An 8,314-nucleotide genomic window follows, 5' to 3' on the forward strand; every position below is an offset into this window, starting at 1 on the left:
AGTTACGAGTACTTGGTACCAAGTGACTTGACTTTTATGTACATGAAATCTGACTTATTGTAATCCTTCCAAGACAACAACGAATAAGTTAAAGTGACTTTAAAAGTCAGAATTTGTTGCTCTGTCAAAGAATTTCTAATCCCACTATCCACCATGGACACAGTTTTTCAGCTCCTCAGATAAGCTCTGACTGCAAGCGATTCACCGTGCGCACGGTCTCACTTTAAGTCTTAATTCTTTTCTAACCTGATTTGGTACTTGTCCGTTGTTGACGGGGTAAGAAAACGAAAATCAGAACCAAGAAAAACCAAAAATCACTCCACCATACGCGAGTGCACCAGCCTTCTTAAACGCACCCAACGAATTTCCGAAGGTCCTCCCGAAGTGTTCCCGAGATCACGTGTCTTCCCCCCGAAAGGGAACAGTCGGATGGAACTGTGCCTCCAACGACTGCCTGGAATGGGGGATGGACATCGAGAAAGCTGCTACAAAAAGCACCCATAAATCATGCTTCTTTTGGCCATTCGACCACTCTCCTTTGGGGCGTTTGGTTGTTTTGTAGGTTTTTGCGCCTTTCGGCTCATGAACGTTTAATGGCTTTCTGCTTCGTTTGGTGAAGCGTTCGAAGTTTTCTGGCTCGGCCACTCTACTACTATTCCCAGCCACCCTGACAGAAGTTGAAGTCTAGAAGGCGAGTTCTCTATCCACTTTTTGCAGCATACGCACTGCCGAGCCGTTAAGGACACTAGCGGTAGCCGTATGACAACCGATGGCACGAGATGAAGCTGCTTTCGCACGGTTCGGTTCATTAATTGTTACCATTTCACCCGGTAAAGGTCGAACGTTTCGGCACAGCTTCCAGTTGTTTGTTTTTTTTTCTGCATGGTTCAAAGCATTTTTTATCTTACGATGACAGGTGAATCATTCAGTATGTCGATTGTCACGTTTGTCATTTGCACCTCGGTCGTTTTGAGATATGCGGCCGGGACAAACATCCCCATCAAAAAGTGGTTTATCAATGGACTATATTCACCATCCAGAGATGGTATTGTTTGTGTCTTGTTTTCCAGAGAAACATACTTTAATGGTCTTGTTGTATGATATGATCATCGTTTAATAAGAAAGAGAATTCATGTAATATGTCAAACCGTAATATGAACTAACTGAGATCTATTTTAAAATACTTGCACATACTTGTTCTTATTATGAATTATTGGAGAGAATCCCGAAACACAAAATCATGGTCCATGAAATAAATTCCTAATAAATAAATCTTCAACGATGTCAAACTCACATAAAATGTGGACGACCTAAAAGTACTTTACGGTGTACAGCTCATAGAGCTCGTACTTGATATTACATCACATGTTAGGAAAAGATATGTAGAAAGCCCTCAAGATTATTTCCTACTTCCTGCACCAGTGCCATCGAGGACTCAAGGATGAAAAAACGTAACATCATCTTCTACTAGGAGTCGATCCAGATCCATTTTTACATGATTATGGTGATTAAAAATGATGGTGACAATATTAGTGAGTAATTCCTCCAATTAAAGAACTAAAAAGTTATATTGAAGGCGGAAGAAACTTACATTAAAACATGGACGAAATCCTTTTAGTTGTATTTAAAAGTAAATGGTACTTAAGATTTTAACATCAATAGGAGAAAGATCAATGGAAAAAAGGTGTAAAATGAGGAGCTCAATATTTTACAACAAATGACATGACAATGACACTAAAAAACCGAAGACTTGCTAGTCTTTCTCAAGAACCTATTAGACGAGTTTGGCCCAGAAGTGAACTAGTTCTTCACGGTAGTAAACAAGTAGTACACTCACAAAATTATACATAAACTATTTCGTCATTAATATTTGTACAACAAAAGCATTTATAAAAGATGCACAGTGTGAAATCTTTTTTGAGCTCTGACTAAAGTTTTCACTAAAAATGGAAAATTGTGTCAGGCATGAAACATGAAACTTATTTAGCTGGATCATAGTTCCTATGATATTGTACAGGTTAGCAAAAAAAAACTCCTTTTGAATAATTGCTAGAATATTTTTTTTTGCAGTACTGCAAGCTCTATTACTGCAAAATGTTGCCAAATGCCTACGCTAGCACTTTGATTTCGGTTGCCAAAGATACGGTGACTGAAATCGCGAACGACCGAACCGATCGTGAAACTAATTTGGCCTTGAATGGCAATGCTTTTTAAATTTCCTCCCATCCTCTCGCACGCACCGCACCGCGTTGGACGTTGTGGGTGCTTCTAGCATATCTAGCTTAGGATAGGTCTTGGTGAGGAAGCAAAGCCGCTGCCCGAAGTTAGGAAGCAGCGCAGTCCGATCGAAATGATTATAAGGGTACCGTTGTGCTGTAGTGTTGGTGGTGCTGAAAGCGTTCGAACCCTGTCGCTCTAGTCGGCAGAAGCGAAGGAAGGTGTTTGTTGGGTGCGGGACGGTTTCTTAATTTGCAAAGAACGACCGCTGTGGAGGCCATGCGTAGAAAAAATAGCGAAACATCCGCGAACCTTCCCTTAGCGTTTGCCACCTTCGTCTACTATCCGTGTCGTGTGTTAACGATCACGTTGGAAATTGCAAAACGGAGATTGGGAACGATGGTAAGATGTGCCGAACTTCTACGCAGCCCAGCGCGAATGTTTTATTTGGTCAGATGTTTCCGATCAGCCCGAGCCGGATTTCGCGTTTGACCTTATGGGATGGAGCAAAAAAGGCATGAAGCGATAGGAGAGCAAAATGTTCCGATCGCGATTTGATCATCCGGCTATGTACGATGATGTACACTCTGCTTTTAATAATTCATGTTCCATTAGGACACATCTACTAATCAAGTGGAAAACGTTGTAAAACTATGTTGATTGTATGTGGAATGTTTTGTAAGTTAACCACACGGGGTTAGATATGATTTACCTAGTTTGGAGCTGAATATGTACGATGCGAGCTGATGTGATATGTAGCACCTGTGGATAATAATTCAAATTCGATCAATTTCCAAAATATTTTACCTAACATATTCTGTATTATGTACCATTTTCTTTTCTGCAGACGTTATAACATAAATTATTACATCATTCTAAATTTGCAATTTATTAGGTGTACAAAGATGTTCCTACACGTCACCCACTTGCACTGATGTCGCAATTTTGTCTAATAATCCAATGTGCGATCATCGTATCTTTACTATATCTCACCATCTATCTGTATAGCCACTATTTAGTGATTTATTTGATTTAAATGTTAATTGTTTTGTTTCTTCATTTTTTTATTTGTCGTTTTACATAAATTTCTGAAGAAAATAAATTTGCTTTATTAAAATTGCAAGGATATTTTCATTGATGTAGAATCGTACTCCACCTAAAATAAAGTTTTCACATAAAGAAAAAAAACTGTGGAATTTATATTATACAAAATATATCTTCAAAAGAGCTAAATGTAGAAAATGGTGACAAAAGGAAAATGCAAAAGGTGTAAATTAATTGAAGCACAAAATCATTTAAAATTAAATTCGAATGTAGGATTCGAAATTAATTAACTAACTTTTTGAGCAATTTTTTACGAGTTATGAACTACAATACTAAGAGTAAAAATGCATATTTCTGCAAAATTGTCTTTAGAATGTTGTATTTGTCTTAATTAAAAAGTTAGAAAAGAGTTAATGTTAGAAGATGTTCATAACTATTAAAAATTAATCCTTCAAGATAGATCGTTAGAGATTTAAATCGTTGAAAAATCAAATTTCAATTGTTCAACGTTTCAATGTTTTTGAAGAGCAAATCAATTCGTTTGAATAAGTTTTTCCCGCCTTTTAATACGATACTTTATCAAAAGTATTAAATACAACACTAGTATATATAATTTTAGACTGCCATTGAAACTTATATTTATGACAGTTTCTATGATGAAGAAAAAAGTAGAATTATTCAACAGTGCAATTTTGCTACTTACATGTGCTAGAGTTTGCTTTTAGAATCTTGCATTGCGAAATGGAAAATTGAAATAATCCAGAACCTCAAACTTATTTAGAAAATTCTATCAAAAAATATTACACTAAACACAAATTTCCTAAATAACTTAAAATTATGTGCACATTCGAAAATAAAATCAATTTTCAATCTAAATTTTTCACAGAAGAATTAGAGTAAATTAAATTAGATTAGCATATGGTTATAGCAACAAAATTGTTACCGAAAAATTGGAGTACAAATAGGTCATTTTTCGTAATCCAGAAAAATGAACTAGATAATAACTTTCCGGAAACATTCCGAAATCAAAAATTTCGCATACCGTTCCGATTAAAGGTTTCGTGCGACATGAGAAAAAGCGAAAAATGACCCAATAAAATCCACATAAAATACCTCGCAACCTTGCACTGGACGACCCCCAAAAAGGTGTGCGTACGTACGCGTACGTGCGTATACGCACCATCGTACGCATGCTGGACGGCGGGGTGACGCGCTGCAGAGCGTCAAAATGCGGTCAAACGCACCTTCTGTGTGCGAAAACGTGTTCAACTGGATGAACGATCGTGCGCGGAAGGAAGCGGTTCGTTCTTTGGAGCAGGAATAGTTGCGGGCAGCGCCACCAGCCCACCTTGCTACGGGAGGTTACGTCTAATGCCTAGACTAACACCACATCAGCCCCCACACACAGTTAGGTGCGACGCACGCAGTTCAATGGCCGTCCTTGAACGAATCTACGCGTCGGTGGGCTAGATGTTTGTTGTGTTTCTTTTTTTTTCGCGTGGACGTTCTTTTTTGTGGATTATTTTTTTTTTTCGTTTTGGCACACCCGAATAGAAGGAAGCTTCTCACATCCACATGCCAAATGCCACTTCGCAGCGATGATGTAGAGCGCGTGTTAGCCGTGCGTCGTAATTTGTGTACCGAGCGTATCGTAGTGCTGGTTCGCTCTAGCACATCGCGACAAATTGGTTGCCAAAATTAAAAATCGCGCTCGCACGCACATTCTTACGCACCGAACATCTGTGAAACCTTGAAAATTTGCACTGACAGTCGAAATCGTACCGAAGCCCGAGCCCGGGAAGAATAAGAAAATTATCGGATTAGGGCTTCCCCGTTCTGTTCCGCTTCTTGCCTGTAGATCGTTGCGATCGTTCCCGCGTGCCGGATAGATGGGCAAGTGAAACGAAGGCAAACTAGCACGCAACTTCTGCGTGCCATTTTTTTTTTGTTTGTAGGTCATCTGAAAGTGTGTTCCTTTTATGATTATTTCAGCACCAGTTCGTTTCAGACCGAAAAGTAGTATAATTTCCCTTTTTTTCGAGAGTGACTCCAGTTGCTGATTTGCGTGTCGGTTCATTCTGTTCTGCGTTCATTCGATCGTACGCGCGGCAACTCACTGCGAACGTTCGATCGAGATCTGCACTCACGCAACTACGCTCTTTCGGGTGCGATGGAGAGAAATAAAAATGAAAGAGTGCGTGGGGACAGCTGGTAGCGCGTTCGAACGTCGAGGGGGGGCTGGCAGAATGGCCAGAATGCGCGGGGGATGGTGGCCAAAAATTTAGATCATTGCCAACTAACTAAACACACGCCACCCCGAGGGCAACCTCCGCAACGAACCAACCAAACGGCAACAACAACAAAACATAACACAGCGCAGGAAAGGTCATTGACCGAGCAAATGTGAATTGACGTTCGTTTCGTTACACGCGCAAAAACGAGGGGTGTGCGTTGGAAGGCGAATTGGAACGCGACAGAGTGCGAGAACGAGAAGGAAGCAATCTTATCGGAACAGTGTGGGCAACGTAGACAACATGATAGTAAAAGTATTTTTTAGAACACTTTGGTTAATAAATAATCAAACAAAAAGTTTTGATGCTTTTTTTTCTAGTCAGATCTCCTGACTGTATAACCTGTATAGTTAGATCTTAATCCTATCTAATTTAAAATGGTAGTTCTATAAATTCTGATATGATATGAAACAGGATGAGGACAAACAAATACTTAGCAAAACGATTAGTTTAATGAACTTTGGGTTGTTATTTTGACTCTTATCCACAATAGTGTGCATAAAACAAAATATTTTCCTTTTTCACTAAACATAAACAAGTGCAGAACACATCAGGATTATTTAAAATATACTGTAGAAAATTTAAATGAGTTACAGACATTAATTAAAAATTAATTGAAAATGAAATATTTCACTATAGTACAGTTTGGTAGGAACACGTGGAACAACTGAATTAGATAAGATATTGGATTACAGTATCTAGAGCAAATCATGATGACTTATGATAAGACAAAATGATCTTCTATCAGCCAGCATTTCGTGCGTCTGTATATCTCTGATAACTTGTTTCTGCGTTTCTGTTTCTGAGAGGCGAAGTTATGTCATCCCGATCGATCTATGTTATTTGTGTGAGATTTCTTTGCGTTTGAGACATATTGCGTAATGCAATAAAACTTCAGGGCCTAATTGCTGTTGGTCATTGAAAACTTTTTTGTAACGGTTAGGCTCCGTATGTTAAGAAAATTACTAGGAAAATAGTATGGTGAATAAAGTCTTTGGTAATAAATTGTAATATAATTTTGACATGTCCTGCTAATTCTATATTTATGCAAAAAAATGAATTTATGCAAAAATTGGAACATTTTTTGTGCTGCAATTTTTATGCTCCTATCACCCCATTACCTGTGGTCACGTACTACGGATCTACCCAAAATAACCTCCCGCGAAGCGGTAGTCTTATCTTGCGTACCTTCCGAAACTCTCACATGCTCCTAACACACCAAACACTACGAAACCGAAGCTGATACGTTTATTTCAATTACGCACATATCCGTAGCATTTCCAATGCGACTTGGAACACAACAAAAAACACCTGACCGTTCAACGGCTTCAACATCCCATTGGTTGTTGGCTGTCATAGTTTTCTAACCTTTCTACTGGACCATTTTTTGCTGTTCCCTTTAGCATTATACCGAACTACCACGAGTATTGGTGCGCAGGTGGCATTCCTTGTTTCAGGTGTATGAAAACGAGTGAAATTAAAATTGGCAACTTTTTTATTGACGTTAATCAGCGGTAGCAGCATTTTCGAGGACCACCACTACACACGAATAGGACTGGTTCGGTGCAAAACCTGACATTCTTATCAATACCTATGTATGCTGCCCGTAATAAAACGAGCGAAAGGGTGGTCGGATGTAGAACACAAAAAAACAAAATGCGTCATTTGTTAAAAAAGCAATTAGATTTAAACTTTATTGGTACGAGGAAGCGATGTAGCACGTGCCGATGTGCGTGAGTTTAAAGTATTAAGTGGACAAAAAACAGTTTGCTCTACATTAAGATGATTACTTGCTACAAACCACCAATTATGACTATTGCTTTGTATTGTTTTGTTAACGTATCGACTGTCCTGTTGAGCATTGTTTTTCAGGCAAATTGAATGAAATGATTTGTCGGCTTATTTCGTGAGGAAGGCATAAATTATGAGTCATAAACAAGAGAAGTTGAATTCAATATGTAACAAGTGTTCAAAAAACAAACAAGATGTAATAAAAAATCACCATTGTCATTTGATAATATTTACTTCAGGCTCTCGTTGGAGTGGTTCTGCATTTTTTAAATACAAGCTTCTAAATTTAGTTTATCATACTTTAAAGTCCTGGATATGTATGGTAATACATAGGTTGAGAATTTTAAAAATTTTGTCTCTTGTACTGTTAGCCCTTCCAATATTACATTTTTACCTAAAAACGTTATCTTGCTTTGCCTAACTAATAATCAGACAGGACGATGTTAATATTGTAGTAGTATATTGTTTATACATTAAAAAAACAATTCTATTTTTTGCTTCTTCCTATATTTCTTATTCCTTAGGGTTCTAAAGAGATTATAAGAAAATATTTTTTTTAATAAAATTGAAAATTGTACATTAGATTTAGAAATAGGAAATTATTATAAAATATAGGAAAATATTAGATTTAGAGCAAAAACAGGTAGATTCTGTACACTTCACTAAAATACAAGCTCTCGTACAAAATATACGGCTCATTCAAGTAGGCGATTATTGGTGTGAAAAGTATAAAATATAGGAAGAGATAAAATTAGTAGAAATACTACTTATAAAATTTAATCGGATGATTGAATGATTAATTAAATTATTGAAATTTTTAAATCGATAACTAAACAAATGTAAATTGGTATGCAAAAATATGTGCCACTGTTTAATAATTTTTCTTCCTCAGTTTTTGTACTTCATTCCTTTTTTATTTCATATAATTTAATTTAATTTACTGTACAATTCAGTACAAACAACTATGGTCT

The sequence above is a fragment of the Anopheles funestus genome, chromosome 3RL (genome assembly GCF_943734845.2).
Source record: "Anopheles funestus chromosome 3RL, idAnoFuneDA-416_04, whole genome shotgun sequence".
NCBI classification, from domain to species: Eukaryota; Metazoa; Arthropoda; class Insecta; order Diptera; family Culicidae; genus Anopheles; species Anopheles funestus.